The sequence below is a fragment of the Malania oleifera genome, chromosome 9 (assembly GCF_029873635.1).
Source record: "Malania oleifera isolate guangnan ecotype guangnan chromosome 9, ASM2987363v1, whole genome shotgun sequence".
In the NCBI taxonomy this organism is placed as follows: Eukaryota; Viridiplantae; Streptophyta; class Magnoliopsida; order Santalales; family Ximeniaceae; genus Malania; species Malania oleifera.
Window position 1 is genome coordinate 91,115,306 of NC_080425.1, and position 19,391 is coordinate 91,134,696.

General features: G+C 34.7%; 1 long non-coding RNA gene across 1 annotated transcript; it reads left to right on the forward strand.

The window, feature by feature from the left end:
* Positions 1-7,863: 7,863 nt before the first annotated feature.
* Positions 7,864-17,781, forward strand: LOC131164396 (uncharacterized). The gene is made up of 3 exons (XR_009139261.1): positions 7,864-8,344; positions 11,371-11,450; positions 17,720-17,781. It is a non-coding gene; the product is annotated as an uncharacterized LOC131164396 (long non-coding RNA).
* Positions 17,782-19,391: the final 1,610 nt, after the last annotated feature.

The following is a 19,391-nucleotide window of genomic DNA, read 5'->3' on the forward strand; positions in this document are numbered from 1 at the left end:
GGGCTTAATATTACACGACAGAACTCCTATACTTGGGATAGCTTCCGAGCTGCTCATTTTTCAAGTAAGTCACCTCACCCCCATACAGGATGATTATTACCGGCGCTATGACTAACCTCTACTTCAACTCCTGAAAATTCTACTCCCAGCTGTCGTCCCATTCAAATCTATCATTCTTCTTCGTTAGTCATGTCAAAGGCCCTGACAAAGCTGAGAACCCTCGAAAAAACGACGATAATAACCGGCTAACCCCAAGAAACTCCTAATCTCTTGGACGTTCCTTGGTCTAGCCCAGTTCATCACCGCCTCAATCTTACTGGGATCTATAGCAATTCCATCTTCTAAGATAACATGCCCCAAAAACACAACTTTCTCGAGCCAAAAGTCACATTTGCTGAACTTTGCATACAACTTCTTCTCTCTAAGCATTTGCAAAACCTGCTTCAAATGCATCTTATGCTCCTTATAGCTTCTCGAATAGACCAGTACATCATCAATAAAAACAACCACAAACTGATCTAAATACGGATGAAAGATCCTATTCATCAAGTCCATAAATACCGCATGAACATTCGTCAAACCAAATGGCATAACCAAAAACTCATAATGCCCATATCTGGTCCTGAAAGTCGTCTTCGATACATTTTCCGCTCTCACCTTTACCTGATGATAGCCTAACCTGACATCGATCTTGGAATACACCCGTGTACCCTGGAGCTGATCGAACAAATCATCGATACGGGCTAGAGGATACTTATTCTTGATTGTAACTTTATTAATCTCTCTGTAATCTATGCACATCCTCATAGACCCATCATTATTCTTCAAAAATAGCACTGGAGCTCCGAACGGCGATACACTAGGTCGTATAAAGCCCTTACCAAGAAAATCCTGCAACTGGTCTTTCAATTCTGCCAACTCTGTCGGCGCCATTCTATACGGTACTTAAGAAATCAACGCTGTACTTGGAAGTAGATTGATAGGAAAATCTACTTCACGATCAGGCGGCAAACCTGGTAATTCATCTGGGAACACGTATGTAAATTCTCTCACCACACGCGTATTAATAAGTTTTAATGGCTACACCGACTGGGTCAGCGGTAAGATGTAGTAGAGTGCTCCGTGGTTGCCCATTTGATGTTCAGGGAAGAATTTTATCTGTTGATTTGGTGATGCTGGATATGCACAGGTTTGACATTATTTTCGGCATGGATTGGCTAGCGGCTAATTGTGCTATTATAGACTATCGTGCAAGAGAAGTGATATTCAGACCACCAGGGAAACCAAAATTTAGATTTATAGGGTCATGAGTGCAATCTTTACCTCAGATGGTCTCAGTTGTTCATGCGAGGAGACTGTTTTAGAATGACTGTTTGGGATTCGTGGCTTTTGTGAAAGAAAATAAAAAAGTGCAATAACTTTAAATGAAAACATACTAACCGTACCTGTCACCATGTCGTCGGCTGCCTCAGCATTGCCCGGCGTCAAAGCGAAAACCCTAACTGGGGCCATATTCCTCTGCTGGCCTCCTCGTAGCGCCTGGTAACCTCCTCATGCAGGTTTAGGAGCAGGAGCAGCACCAAACTGCATTGGACACTCCCTCATCATATGTCCTGGCTCCACGCACTTGTAGCAGACACCTCGCCCGGCACGACACTCCCTCAGGTGTCTCTTCCCGTAAGATGGGCAAGCTAGAGATGGCTGCACACCCTGAAAATCGCAATTCTCGGTCTCCTGTCTCTGGTCTCTATAATAGCCACCTCTATTCCACGTAGCACGGTTGACTCCCTACTGGGAACAGGAAGGTGCGAATCTTTTCTTCTGTCTCTGTTCCTCAGCTTCCAATCGCTCACCAACTCTGCTATAGTGGCCCTATCAACCAGCTCGAAAAAATCCCGTAACTTCAGAATCGATACTTGCTCGTATATTTCTCTCCTCAAGCCTCTCTCAAACTGTCGTACCTTCTTTACCTCATCTGGAATGATGTACGAGGCGAAGCGGGATAGCTAGATGAACCTCGCCGCGTACTGCTGTACTGACAGTTGTCCCTGCTTCAGATTCAGGAACTCCTTAATCTTAGCCTCCCTGGAAGAGGCTGGAAAATACCTGTCGAAGAATATTTCTTTAAATCGCTCCCACGTCATCTCCACAGGTAGTCCTTTGCTGCTCTAAAAGTCTCACTACTGACCACCATCTCTCGGCTTCCCCAGTCAGTCTATAGGTGGCAAACAACACCTTCTGCTCCTCTGAACACTGCAGCACTGCAAATATTTTCTCTATCTCCTGCACCCAGTTTTCAGCAACTGCAGGATCTGTCCCTCTTGAGAAAGCCGGAGGACTCATCTTAATAAACTTCTCAATCGAACTACCGTGGCCTGCCGATGGACCACCCGGTTCCTTCGAACTCCTGGCAATTTCTGCTATAACCTGCTGTACCACGTTGCGTAAAACGGTATCTGAATCACTACCCGCAGCGCCTGAGGGTCCAGCATCCTCACTCCCACTGGCATAGGCACTATTGCCACCAAGGTCCATCCTGAAAAACATGTAACTTAACGTAAACCTCCTTCTCTATATGTATCACTCAACTTATATAATATTTTCTCGTAATTGATTCATCTCTCCTGATCTTAATTCAAGGTTCAATCCTGCAACCTAGATACCCAACCCGACGATAGTTTACCATGACTTTCTTGAAATCATCACCCCAGGAAAATCACACAAAACACCACGGAAGTCCTGTATCTAGACTACAAAATTAGACTTTAAATCCCCTTATCCTATACTCTGGTATTATTACTGCTGCACTCTAGAGTCTACAGAATCTAGTATCCTAGGCTCTGATACCAAATGTAACGTCCTCGAATTTTTTAACATAAAATGTAACATAATAAATAGAAAAGTCAACCAGAACCCGTGGGTAACGGGGACACCTGTCAATCACAGCGGAAACCTATGCAACAGCAAGTATAAAATCTAAATCATTCATCCATAAAGCATAATACCCGAGTTTACTACAACATTATAATACTATATTTATATACATCCTCATAAACATTTAAATAACTTTAGGATCAAACACAAAATAATTCTGACCCTAGTACAAAATCTCACCCTCCTAGCGGGGTAATACCATTGACTCCACGATGGCTACGACCCACCGGTCACTCAGGGTCTCCTAAAAAATATATTTAGTTCGGGAGTGAGACACTTCTCAGTAAGAGAAAATAAACTAAATACAACTGTGTGACAACATGAATATTTAATGTAATTATACATATACAGTACAGTTCATATATTTGTAGGCATTTATAATAACATATTGAATAATCATATACTTTCATACTTGCTAGTAAATCATATCGTACGTAAAACATATGTTATACTGATAATATTGAAAACATACCCAGGATGAATAGTTAGCTAATGTCATGTAATACCCCCTATGACGGGTTGTGCAGCTCGAAGGCGGGACCCGACAATGGCTGGCCGACCACTGCCGAGTCAGATATGTCTGTAAGTACGATGGGTCTGCCACACCTAGGTTCGGACTGCCAGGTAGACGTTTACAACTTTACACTGAAATCCACATCGACTATCCATCTCTCACCCTCTCATGGGGTGGTTAGCATATGTTTGAACATAGATATCTGATCTATATAGCTACTGTACCGAGCTCCTGAACTGAACTAAACTAACATTTGGGTTCTGATAACATATAGTACATGATTATATAGCATCTTTCATAATTATGGTCTCGTGCCGAACATATCATAATTATGGCCTCGTGCTAAACATATCATAATTACGGCCTCGTATCGAACATATCATAATTACGGCTTTGCGCCGAACATATCATAATTTTACACATCGTTCTGAAATTAAATCAATTACTATGCATTTAAAATCATCATAATATATTGTACTCTTTCATAACTTCACAAAACATATTTCATTTGTATCATCGTCGTATCATGATATTCTTCCATGGAAAATAACATTCATGCCACACATTTGTTGCATAAAACCATACATTTTATTCTAAAAATCATAGGTATCTCATACACACACACACACACACACACACACACACACACACACACACATATATATATATATATATATATATATATATATATATATACATTTCATCACATTAGTAGTATTTTTCTTAAACGTACATTTATTTCATAATATTCAAATATCGTTAATACTTTCAGAAAATCAAGTTACTCATAAATAATAATAATTTGCGTGAAAAGTAACTACTTTAATTTATTCCCTTATCTGACTACTGAGAAAGCCCCTATAAACTCTGGTCTCACACCCGTAAGATTTCCTAATCAATACCCTAAAACTGAAAACTTATAGTATTAAACTTCAGTATTTTTACGTGTACATCATTTCCTATAACTACCATAAGATCAAATTTGGCTTAAAAGTCTTACTTCAACTCAAGGATGATTTTCAACTTGCTTTTACCAACGATCTGCTCCAACAGATTTGGAGAGAACTTCCCTAGGAGCGTCATGGTGACTTCGAATTGTCGATCCAGCGTAAATCTGGCCCAAAATCAATGAGAGAGAGAGAGAGGACAGAAGGGGAGAGAGAGAGAATAAGCTTGCTTAGTTGTGAAGAAACAAAAATTTGGATTTTTATATTTATAAAACTGGATTCGTCAACAAGCCACGTCATTCGTCGACGAATCCTTTCGTCGATGAATCTTTCAATAATTTCGTCGATGAAATTCAATCCTCGTCGACGAAATTCAGTCGGCTTAAAACTCTCTCGGTATTTCTTCATCGACGAAATTCAATTTTCGTCGACGAATTCTCTTATGACTTTGTCGACGAATCCTGCCTTTATCGATGAGTCCTCTTTATTATTTAAGTTCCTTTTTATTCGGGTTGTCACATAATAATATTACAACAAATAATAAATGTGTCAAGGTCTTCATATTTTTTTCAAGTTAATGCATGTTATCAATGTGATCCATCTTAGTATGATCCTGCACACAAATTTGAAAGTCATTAAATACTAAGAGTATTTGTCATTATCAAAATCGGATATAACCTATAAGGTCAACAAAATTATCAAACATAAATATTTCATATGATAAAATATACTAAGACCCCATTTAGAACTTAGAAAATATTAGAGACAAGAAAAGAAAATATAAAGGAATCCATATTTTCATGTTTGGTTATCAATAAAAGTGAAAAAAAAAATAAAAAAAAAATCAAATCTACATCAAAATTTTGATTTTACATACTGTTAAAATTTCGTTTTTCCTAATTTCTAGTCATATTAAAACAAACTTTCATTTTTATTAGTATTTAATAAAGAATGAAAATACAAGGGGAAATAAATTTACTTCTCATTTTTCTTTCATTTCCTTTCTTTTCCCCAAACAAAATTCTTAATCCAAACACATGCTAATTTCCCTAAGATTTGGCAGAAAGACACATCTGTCTCTAAGATTCTAAAAATATCAAAGACTTCTTTTGAAATTTTAAGAATTCCACATACTTCCATTAAGGTTCGTCAAAAAGATATCAAATTTCATCAATCGAATAACTTTTTAAAGAAATACGAGATGTCTAAGTCTTACAAGTAAAAATATATACTCAGTGATAAGAAAAAACAAAAAACGTAAACGGTGATTGGATTGATGATAAAATAGAATTCTGGATCGTGAATAGTCATTCGATTGATATATTTAGTAATAAAAGGATAAACTTTTTATCAATATAAATATTTCAAAAATTAAATGTTAAAACAATTTTATAAAAATTTTAATATCTCAAATAAGTCTAAATAGTTTTTGAAATTTTACAAAAAAAAAAAAAAAACACTAAATCATGGTGCTCTTTTGTATGAGACAAATCTAAACTTTTTATCCCCCCAAATTTTGGCACTCCTAAAGAAATTTGGACAATTAGCAGCCAAGAAAGTTAAGGCTTTGTCAAACATTTCAGATGGGGTAGGTAACATTTAGCATTTGACCAAACTTTATTGATTTTTTAAGACCCTTTTGGCAACTATACAATATAAAAATTGTACACATTCACAATCAAAGCCCACTACTATTTTTTTAACCGCTAAAATGATTAGAGTTCTTTGACTCAATATCATTGCTCAGGCCCAAATCCTCCCCCACATTGAGATGAAATTAATTTTCAAAATCAGGGAAAGCAAAAATAAAAAAAGTATAAATGAAAAAAATAATAGGGCATAGTAGAAAATTAAATGATTTGATTTTAATTTAATTTTACAAGTATTCACATATAGAATAAAAATTTTAAATTAATTTAGATTTCATATACAATAAAAAAGGGGGGAAGGGAGACAAATCTTAAACACATTAGTTGTAATGCCCCGAACCTATCAAGTGGGGCCTGAGATGTTATGTGTTCCATTCACCTATCTTTGATACCATAAATATCATTAAAGCAGCGGAATATTATTAAATATCCTTAAATAAAATACCAAAATAATAATTTATACAACCCAAAAAGATGTATCATTCTACCCATATTACATAACCAGAAAATAAAATAAACAAAATATATTTGAATTCTACAACCATTCACTTTGACACTACAAAAAAATTTGTTTTTAGTGACGAAATAGTTAGTGACAGATTCAATTTTGTCACTAAAAGTGGGTATTAGTGACAGTTTTAGTAACCGTTACTTACGACACTATTAATGACGAATTTGAATCCGTCACTAATATTTTCATCAGTAAAAATAAAAAAAAAATTGCAGGAAATCATGTCTCGCGCAGAAATTATCCCGAAAAAATATTAGCGACAATTTCTACGATATTAGTAACGAATTAAATCTGTCACTAAAAGATATTTATTAGTGACGATTGAAGAACCGACACTACTATTATTTTAAAAATATATAAGAATTTTTGATTCAGAGTATTAGGGATGAATATGTATATTCGTCACTATTGACTCCTTATTAGTGACGGATTTGATAATCGTTACTAATACTTCCATTATTTAAAAATAAATAAAAATCTTTGATTCTCAGTATTAGTGACGAATGTGTATATTCGTTACTTTTGGCCCTTATTAGTGACGGATTTGAGAACCGTCACTAATACTTCACTTATTTAAAAATAAATAAAAAATTTTGATTTAGAGTATTAGTGACAAATATGTATATTCGTCACTATTGGCCCCTTATTAGTGGCGGATTTGATAACCATCACTAATATTTTCCTTATTTAAAAATAAATAAAATTTTTTGATTCAAGGTATTAGTGATGAATGTGTATATTCGTTACTATTGGCCCTTATTAGTGACGGATTTGAGAACCGTCACTAATATTTCCCTTCTTTAAAAATAAATAAAAATTTTTTATGCGGAGTACTAGTCATGGATCTGGGAGCGTGACTACTGCTTTTTTATTTTTAAAAAATTTAAAAAAATTAGAAGTAGAGTATTAGTAACGAATTTGGTTATTCGTCACTACTAGGTGGTTATTAGTGACGAATATAGGACCGTCACTACTACCCTTTTATTTAAAAAAAATAAAAAAAAAACTAATTTAAAGGGCAAGTATTAGTGACGAATTTTTACATTCATCACTATTAGTTTGTTATTAGCGACGGATTTGGGACCGTCACTACTGCCATTTTATTTAAAAAATAAAAAAATAAAAATTAGTGGACGAGTATTAGTGACAATTGTAGTATTCGTCACTATTAGTCCATTAGTAGTGACGTTTTGGAGGTTTCATCACTACTAGTTTTTTTCTTTAAAAAAAATTAATTAATTTCCCACTAGGAATAATAGTTATGGATTCGTCACTACTAGTTCTTTTATTTACCGGGTTTCGCCCCAATCTTCCTCTGTTCCCTCTTTTCCCTTATCCCTTTCCCGCTCCTCTCTCGATCCTCTCTCAATCCTCCCCTCCGGATTCTCCTCTCTCCGTCGCAATGCCGTCGCCATTCGTCGCAGCCCAAGGGCCCCTCACTATTCGCAGACCATCACAGCCCAAGAGCCCGTCGTTGTTCGTTCACTAACCATCACAGCCGAGGGCCCGTCGCCTTAAGTCCATACTCGAGAACCCTTTTCCGACGAACAAGCTCTGGGACCTTCGAGCAGTGCGACCCTGCGCAATCTCGAAGATGATGAATGTTTTCAGCCCCTAGTTATGGATTCAGACCACGATCTTGGGGAGAATTCGATTCCGGTTCTTAGGCGTTTGAGACTGGGGCTCAACAACAGACCGGCATCAGTGCATAAGCGAGACTCGGTGGAGGTTTCTTGTAATGTGGATGATGAAATAGAAGAGTTTTCTTCGCAGGAGGGTCTGCACGGAGGTAAATGACTAGCTGGCCATTGGCTTTTATTTTGTTTTGGTTTAATTTTAGCCCTAATTATGTGTTTGTTGCTAAGAAAGAAAAGGGGACGAAGGGAAAGAATGTTAGATTAGAACTTTAATGGGTTTTCTTTCAGTTTGATTCTGTCCGAAATCGTTTTCCCATGCTACTCTTTCACATTTGGTGCTACTTTTCAGTATTTCATTTGTGGCATGACATTTTTGAATCTGGCAATTGTTTGAGACTAGCGCTGAATGGAATTTAGGGAATGACTCAAAACTACGAATGAATGTGAGTTTAAAATTTAAGATTTAGTGATGGAAAATTTTTACAATTAGAATGGGATTCATTCAATTGGGAATTTTTGTTGCCATTTTAGATTGGCATATTGTCTGCTTGAGACAGTTTCAGGTGAAACTGATTATCTAATGCGAGATTACTTTAGGCTAATCTCCAATTTGATGAAAAACGAAAGTAAAACATACATAGGGCATTTATATTTTGACCATACCATTTATGTTTGTTCTAATTTGTGTTCTTACTTCAATTCCTGTGTTCTACATATTTGAAAAGGGGGTGAATTAAAAATGCCCTAAAAATTCTTGCACGTAATTTTGATCCCATCGTATACTATTGGTAAGAATAATGATATCAAACTATTTTATTTTTAATAAAGAATACAAAATTACATTGTCGAGATATTATAAACTCACACAGTAAGAGTAAAGACGACTAGCTTGCAAAATTTATTCTTGCCAATTTAATGTTATTTTGGCTGGAGAAACAAACGTTATATTATCATTAACTTGTCTAATTAGAGTGGTATATCCTATATCCTCTCATTTGCGATTTTGTCACGAGCGTGTGATAAATAGCTTGTAAAGTTTCTTATATATACTAACTATTTTTAAAGGATGAAAACTTAGTAATTATATGTCCCAAAAATTACATAATAATTACTTTTGCAGTCTAACAATGTACAAGGATTAAATTATGCTTTCTGTACAATGTTTAACTTTTAATATTAACCGTTTTATTATAAATGTAGCCTAGGTCTAGTAGACCTCCTAACTAAATTTTTTTCTTAAAAAAATAAAACAAACATAACTAATTTTCACGTCACCTCATTCTTTATCATTTTTTTTAACAAAATGAATTGATCACTTGTCATTACATAAACTTTTAAAAGATTTTTTAAAAAGTAATTATAAGATAATAAGAACTTACTCCATACGGGATAAAATAAAATAATAACTCAATATTGATGAAACATAGTAAAACTCTTGGCTAAACGAGAGAATGGATAAAAGCATAATAATTTGTATTCATTAGTACAATGATCAAATATGAGATAGGATAATTAAACATATATGTGACTTAGGAAACCAACCCTAAATCGGGGGTAAATTCGGTTCATAATTAGTTTCTTCAAAATTGCAAGTCTGATTTTGTGTTAGCTAGATTTCATAATGAAATAAATCCAAACCTAACCATGCTATCACCTATACTTTTGTGAGTCATGTGTGCAAGTAAATATTAGAAGTGAAAGTTGTCTCAATTTGGCATCTCCTCTCATCATTCCGCCAAGAATTTCCTTTTCAATAAGAAATGTAAAGAGTGATCCTCTATATACATATATGTATAACACATATTTACTATCAATAGACATTCAGTCATACAAGTTAAACAGGCACTAGATGATAGTGTCAACGGGCCATGTTCTACACCATGTCAAAATAAAAATCTTTAGCTCATCATTTACTCCATTAGTAGCTAAGACTAGATAGCATTCTCCAATAGTAAAGAGTGTTTAGAAAAGGAATTATGGCACAATGAAATGAATCATGATCCATTGACTTTGAGCACAAGGGGAACCATTAACTTCCTATTGATCACCTCTTTCATTTAATTTAATTTCCATTGTGTTTTAGATTCTTCTTTTTGTTTTTTAATTTAATTAATATTATTATCCTATTGTTAGAAGCAAGTGGTCACACGATTAGTATTATAACAACATCATGTTTAGTATTGTTAATTGTCTAATCACCTTTTTATTAGATATTATAGCAATATTATAATCATCTTAGAATATAAAATACAAGTGAGTTGCCTACTTGTAAGAGACAACACTCGGATTTTGTTGTTAACACGTTAATCTAATGGCATAGAGATTTAAGTATTTTAGGTTAGGTTAGGGTTTTTGACTTCATCAAGTTTTTAGTTCCTTTGTTTTTTTTTTTTTTTTTTAGGTTAATTTTTAGCAACTTGACTATTTGCATGGCAACAAATGATGCATTTAATTATAATTTGAAATACTATTATCCATTATAGAGTTTTGAAATTGTTTAGTTGGATAATAGTTTCATATTTTCATTTTCAGTGTACAATTTTTCAAAACAATTAAGAAACAAAAATTTTTCATTTTCAGTATACAATTTAATGAATCACTGCCTAAAAGAATTTTAAGTGTTAAACAAGAAATTTTCATATTTTTCTTAGTGTTCAACTCCTAGTTTCTACCCATTATCCAAGTACTCCCATGAAGTCATTTTTTTTTTTTTGGGATCTATTTTATTGCCTAATAGAGCTTTTATAGCCTCCTCTTCTTGCAATGTGTTTCCCAGTGCATTCCCTTCCATTTTCCCCCCTCTTTCTTTCTCAATATATGGACAACTGTTGTTTTATTTAATTATGATGTTCGATTCCTGTGATCACCCTCTTATCACCGCGCTTATGTATTTCGCCACCCAAATAAAAAAAAAAAAGGAAAGCAAAACTTTTTTGCTTGTTGGGCTACTTTTATATTTTGCTTGGACCAAAATATCATTGTTTTGACACTTTAGATTTGTGAATTGTTTATTTGTTTCTCCATACCTTAGCTTCCAAATTTGGTATTGATGTATCTGCCATTTAAATAATTCATTTTCTTTTTTTGAAAAATAAAAAGTAAGATTTCTCCATGCAGTTCCTATTTAGTGTCTAATAGCATTGATTTAGTTTTCTCTCTATTGACAAATGATTGGCAGGCTTAGGGAGCTGAAGTCACATTTGGAAGTACTTAGTCCAATATAGCAAATCAAGGGCAAAAGCGTGCCAATTCTCCTAGGTAATTTCGAGATAAAAAAAAATAAAATTTGATCCTTCAATTGCATTATATTTTCTAGTTTTAGTTCTTATCTTTAATTGTGTTTAGTTTTTTACTTTAAAATGACAATTTTTTTTATCTAATGGCTCTGAAATGAAGCCAACTTTGGGGGAGGGGAGGGGTAGGGTTGTTTAGAATCATTTCTTAGAGGTTTGATGTAAATTGAGTAATGTGAATGCCAATCTTTGAGATGCTTTGCGGAAATTATAGCCGTTGAGTTATTTTGTGGGAGGTCCAGATGGAAAGGAATAGGTAGTGTTTCAGGGTGAAGGGGTTTCTTAAGTTATGATAAATGCATTGTTTGCTGATCTTTTTTTATTATTATGATTCTTATTAGTGTGGTCTTTGCTTTGGCCAAAAAAAAAAAGAAAAATCATGTTTGGAGAATGATTGGGTATGATTTAATATACTACCACCAGTAGAAGACGTGTGAAGTATATTTTCGCTACTTGGTTGCTAAACAGCTACTTTTTGTCTCTTGAGTAATTCCTGTATATTTTCATATCAATATAATCTTATCGAGTATATATGCACTCAGGAGTATTACTTGCTAGTACCACCACACCATAATCAATCAACTAATGTCAGTATTTTAGTGACACATTTCATTTTTAAATGATGAGAGTGTTGGCTTTCTTTTGATGCAAGAAGTATGTCTCACCTATAAAAGAGATTCCTAGGGAAGGTAAGGGAAAAAAAACACATAATGTATCTTTTTATTCCAATCGAAATTAACTAATTATAAAAAATTAATCAAAATAACTACTGAAATGTTGGAAATCTTGTCTTGATGGATGGTATTATGTGATATAAATTTTAAATTGAACTACTGAAATACATGCTTGTGTTGAACGCCAACTGCATGGTTGATGCAATACATTATGAATTGTATGCTGGTAGTGGATTTAGGTTCTCGCATGCTCAAACTCGATAGTATCTACATAATGCATATTATTGTGATTTGTTTGCTTGAATCTATCAAGTTTTAGTGAAAGAATTTTTTGAAAAATGTCCAATTTACAGACGGCATGCTGCCAAAATTTCGTTAAAGTTTTTCCATAATAAAACTATGTACAAAGAAATATATGCATGATCAGTTAAAACTTAAAGTCATTCTAACTCGCGCTTTTCACGTGTTGAAATTCATAAGAAAAGAGGCGATCTTAGGCTTATTATTGAAAATCTAAAACACTTGGTTAAGAACAACAATGTATAGAATACAGTGAAAAGTCAAGAACTAAATGTCGTATAAAATAAAATGTCAAATTAATTACTATCATTTCATGTATTCATTGAAGTTTAGACCCATCCAAGAACGGTTACTATACATTCATACCTAATCGTACATGTGAGACAAATCAATTGTTATAATTCAAATGATTATTAGTCATACTATGTTGACTAATAATCACTTGAACATGTTAATTATTTGTTTCACTTACAATTAGTAATGTTTATATTTCAACTATTCTTGGATTGTCCAATATGGACAGTTCAAGAAGTTGTATTTACATTATTGTCATCGTTCACACTTTGTCAATTGTCATTATATATTTCGAATGCATCTCTACTTGTGTTCTCTGGGTGCATAGTGGGGTGTCGTGACAATTTGTTAGTAATGGAAAACTAGCAATATGTTTACTTCCCCCATCTCATGTACTTGGCGAGCCATGGGGAGATGCTGCCCAAATTTACAATAACTACGACAAAGGAATTTAAGCGATTGATCGCAATGTAAATGCAACATTCCTTAATGGGATAGGATCCATACCATTTAGAGTATGATGATTGATTATAGGATTCACGATCCATGCGTTATAAACATTACGAGAATGTAATGAACACCAATTACTTGAACATGTTATAGGATAATTAATGAACATGGATAAAAGTTGGATGAACACTAAGGGTAGGTTTTTGCCAAAATACGTGAAAGGGGTGCATGATTTCATAGAGTTTGCACGTCCTCATGCAGACAAATCCAGTAGAATAAGGTGTCCTTGCAAGAAATGCCAAAAGATAACATTCAAACACATTGATTTGGTTCATTCACATTTATTAGACTTTGGAATGGAGAAAAGGTACACAACATGGGTGTTCCACGGTGAAGATTATGCAGTTCAGAGCGATGATGATAATGATGAAGATGAGGGGGCAAATATAGTAGGTGGTAATACATGTTTGGAAGGGGTAATTGAAATGTAAGGTGACTTGCAAAGGGGGATTGTAGTGAACACGGGCGATGTCGGTGTGTCGCGTATTGGTGATGAATCTACTTCAGCAGGTACCATACCTTGTGATCCTAGTACGTTGAATCGACTTGATAAACCATTTGCTAATCTCATGAGGGATGCACGGGTGCTCCTATATCCAAACTACAAAAAGTTATCAAAATTAGAGTTTCTGATAAAGTTTCTTCATGCAAGGACAATGCATAGGTTATATCAGAGCGTATTCAACATGTATTTAAGCCTCATTAAGGCGGCACTACCTGATGGCGAAACACTTACGAAGTCTTTTTATGAGGCAAAGGCATACATGCGTGAATTGGGTCTCGGTACACTTTAATACATGCATGTAGGTATGATTGTGCACTCTTTTATAGTGAACATGAAAATGTGAATAAGTGCCCAAAATGTGGTGAATCGAGGTATACAACTAATATTAGAAGAAAGGTAAAAGGATCCCCAAAAAAGCTTTGCGATATTGTCCATTAATCCCGCGATTGCAACAATTGTATATGTACAAAAAGACTACTACAAATATGAGATGGCATCAAGAGAAACGTCTTCAAGATGGAAACACCCTTAGCTATCCAGTGGACTCTGAAGCTTGGACCGATTTTGATAAAATGCATCCGTGGTTTGCTATTGATTCTCGCAACATCAGACTTGGCCTTGCGTCAGATGGGTTCAATCCTTTCGGTAACATGAACAACCCGTATAGCATGTGGTCAGTTATAATGATGTCATACAATATGCTGCCATGACGATGTATGAAAGAACCTTTCATCTATATGTCTCTACTCATTCTCGAACTGAGGGCACCTGGTAGTAGAGACATTCGATGTGGAAACCACGACAACATTTTGGATGCATGCTGCAGTGTTGTGGACAATTAGATTTCCCCGCTTATGGCAACCTGTCAGGTTGGAGCACAAAAGGTTACTTAGCATGCCCAGTATGTAATAAGGATGCTAGGTCCTTATCCTTGAAACATGGCTGCAAGTTATGTTTTATGTGTCATCGTTGTTTTCTACGAACTGGACATCCTTGGAGGACTCGTGGCATCAGAAGCTTTAATGGAAAACCTGAACAAAGGTTGTAGCCAAAGCGACTAAGTGGGGAAGAGGTATTAAACCAGCTAAGGTTGATCGGAGATGTGAAACTTGGGAAACCATCTACTAGTAGAAAAAGAAAACGCGCTGAGTGAGAGTTGAATTGGACAAAGAGAAGCATCTTCTTCGAGTTGCCATACTGGAAAGATCTTCCACTATGTCATAACTTGGATGTCATGTACATCGAAAAGAATATTTGTGAGAATGTCATTGGTACATTACTGGATATAAATGGGAAGACAAAAGACACTGCAAATGCTTGTTGGGATATGGAAGATATGAGAATACGACCTGAGTTGCACCTGTTTCATGATGGGGACAAAATTCTCATGTCATTGGCTTGTTACACATTTTCGAAGGATGAAAAGAATAAATTGAATTAGAAATCCCAATAAATGTTTATGTTTTTCCGCAACATTTGCATTCCAGTAATGTATGAGTTACACTCGTATGTTCCTGTTTAGGGCGAGTTGTCTATGTATGATTATTTGGTGCAGATATTTTGTATGAGTAGTAACATCTGGGTCCGTATAAAGGGTCAGTTCTTTACTGTAACGACCTGCTCCTTTTTCACAAATTTTTTTTTATATATAAATAAATTATCATCACATCATACATCCCAACTCAGCAGGTCACAATCCACCTGGGCCCGTGGGCACCAGGGATATAACAAAACATACAGCAGAAGCCTACGCAGCAGAAAGTATAAAATCATATACATCTCATCATAATGTGCATAACACATACCAGAGTCACTACAATTACTATCTCACAGTATATACATCTCAAAAATGAAATCTAGGGACAATTCCCACAAAACCTAACTGTCCCTACCAAAAACTTACCCTTCCAAAGAGGGCAAACAATTGATCTAGATCAACGGGGCTTTTCCCGCTCTCCTATCAGGGGCTCCTGAAAAATGTATAAGATTTAGGGGTGAGACACCTCTCAGTAAGGGAAATAAACTAATACCAGTGTGTGGCAACATGAATATTATGTGTTCTACATATACCATACATAACATATTCAATACTATTTATCAAATCTGGGAAAACATACATGTCTCATCTCATACACTAATAATAATATAAAACAATCCTGGTAGGTTAGCTGGCTGTTGTCATGTATTACCCCCACATGACTAGGTTGTGTGGCCCGAAGGTGGGACCTGACAATGGTTGGCCGACCATTGCCAAGTCAAACAGTAGTCTATAGGTCCGATGGGTCTACCCAAACTGGTCCGTACATCAGGGGCGATAACAGCACACTTCTTGAAAATAACCACATCGACCATCCAATCTCACACCACTCCGTACAGCGGCGTTAACACAGATATCATGATCACGAAGACCATGGACACATAGCAACGGTACCGTGCAAGTGCTAGCCTAGACCAAGCCAACCAGGTTCTGATATCATATACATATACTAAAACCGTGATACATAAATATCTCATATCATTTATTTTCACATCAATCATATCATTTCACATATATACGTGTATCATGAAAATCATCGGCCCGTACGCCGGTATTACACATTTTATCATAGCTCGGCCCGTACGCTGGCAAATCACATAGCACAGCCCGTACGCTGGCAAACCACATAGCACGGCCCGTACGCCGGCAAATCACATAGCACAGCCCGTACGCTGGCAAATCACATAGCACGGCCCGTACGCCGGCAAATCTCATCCATATAGCACGGCCCATACGCCGGCAAATCACATATACATATAAAAATATCTCGGCCTGTACGCCGGTTTTCCATCATAGAAATCCATATCGTCCCCATTAAAAAAAAAAACAGTATTTCACAACATTTTTATACTCATGCCACACTAAAGAAATTTTCTACGTATTCAACATATCATCATTTAAACAGTATTTTCCAAATATAAATTATATATATAAATATATTTATTTTTCCTGAAACCAGATGCTACATATATATACATACATTTTCTCAAAACAAAACTAGCTTAGTTTATCCCCTTACCTGATTCCTGAAAAGCCCCTAAGAAAATCTTTCCCGTACCCACAAGGTTCTCAACTCAATACCCTGAAAATGAAAACTCACAGAATTAAAGTTTAGTATTTTCGTACGTACAATATTTTCTATAACTACCACTAAGTCAAATTCGACTTAAAAAGTCTTACCTTAACTTAGAGATGATTCCCAACGTTCCCAATCAATACCCTGGAACTGAAAATTTTCAGTATTAAAGTTCAGTATTTTTACGCGTATATTACTTTTTTCAACTGTCAAAAATCCAAATATTGAATATAAAGCCTTACCTTGGATTTGGGATGAAATCCAACTTTGTTTTCCTGACGATCCGTTCCGGCAGACTTGTAGAGAACTTCGCCAGGAGCGTCGTGGTGGTTTTGGTTTGTCGATCCGGCGTAAAACTAACCCGGAATCGAAGAGAGAGAGTCGTAGGAGAGAGAGAGAGAGAGAATGAACTCACATCCACCAAAAATCCAATTAAATTTGGATTTTACCTTCAAAGCTTCTTAAAGAAGTTTGTGTTAATTTAATAATATATATATATATAATAAACCTTAAGTAAAGTAAAGTAAAGTAAAGCTTCTTTAAGAAGCTTTCATACCTTTTATATATATATATATATATATATATATACACACACACACACACACATATATATATATATATATATATATATTTGTTCCTTATCATACTGTTCATTTTACTTATTAATTTAATTAATTAATTTTATTTTATTATTATTATTATTATTATTATTATTATTATATTTTTTTTTCCGGTTACTACAGTTACACTCTATATTTTTTTTCCTGATTATACCGAGCGTCGGCTCTCCATTTGTATACTAATTTTTTTTTTTTTTTTTATGATTCTTAATTTGTAGGGTTCGCGGCAGTTATAAAATTAGGATGATGCCATGCATGCACGCACTACAGCCGTCAGATGCAACTTTTGATTATTTCTTTGTAATTTTTATTGTTATTTGAACAAATGGAATTTTTGTATTTTAATTTGAATTTGTACTAGTATTTGTATTTGAATTTTGAATATTTTAAAAATTTTTTTTATCTGAACAGATATTATTTCTTTATTTTAATTGAATTTGTATTTGAATTCAAATTTTTGAATGATTTATGAATTTTGTAGTAATTTTAATTTCAGGTTATATATGCGAAAATGTAATTACAGATTTTTATAAGAATTGATGATTAAAAAAATTAATATTAAAGATTTTTTTAATTTTTTAATTATTAGTGAAGGATTCAAATTTGTCACTAATAATAAAGTATTAGTGAAAGATTCAAATTCGTCACTAATAATAGAGTATTAGTAACGGTTTTTGGATTCATCACGAATGGTATGCTATTACTGAAGGATTCAAATCCTTTACTAATATTGTACTATTAGTAACAAATCACAAATTCGTATTAGTAACGAATTTGAATCCTTCACTAATACCCTACTATTAGTGATGAATCTAAAAATCGTCACTAATACTCCACTATTAGTGATGAATTTGGGTAGAGCCAATGTAGAATTTATAGTGACGATATTAAGGTTTTAGTGACGGTTGTAATTTGTCACTAATAGTTAGTAGTAATGACAGATATAACAACTAATTTAAAACTGTCACTAATACTTATAAATTCGTCACTAATACTATTAGTGACGAATTTATAAGTATTAGTGATGAATTTGATCCTTCACTAATACCCTAATATTTTATAATGAGCTATACTATCACCCCACTCTAGAGCTCGCTAGGCTCGATCACGAGACAGTCCTGAAAAATAGGTTGTATGATGGGGTGAGACACCTCTCAGTAAAGATGAAATAAACTATTATCAGTGTGTGACAGATGAGTTTTAGTGTAGTAAAAATATAAGAATTTAATTATTCAACAATAGCTGAACAAACACTTGCAGACAGTACTCGCACATACATCATCATCCATAACACATAAATTCACATACACATATATCACACGTATTACCATAGCACATCCACCATCACAGATCACACCACAACATATCCCCAATCACGATGCATTCACTTCACATACATTATTATTTATAGTGAGAGTTTCCTAAGAATTGGGGAGTTTACATGCCCATACATGTAACACCTCTTTGATCTGATACCTTATATAACTCTACCCATTTAGCCTAGGTGCAACTACAACTGATATCTATCAGGACACTCACCTTACTTAGCAAGCCCTCGGATGGAAAGTTTACCTCGCTTCGATCATACATAATGCCACAGTATAAAATTACATTTAAGACTTTGTTATAATTAACTTTCATTTGCCAACTAAAACTCACACACATTTAATATCAACCATACCATAGAATCTGCATACATGTTTACCATATCACATCACAATTACCATATATTCAATTCGCATTCATGCATGCACATCCATAATTGAAATGTACATCTCTACATCATACCTTTACTTTTCGGCCTCTTCGCTGCGTATGGAGCATCCCTTCCATCGTTCTCAATACATGGCCCACACAAGGACTTTTACTGCGCACTTCTCAGTACGTGGC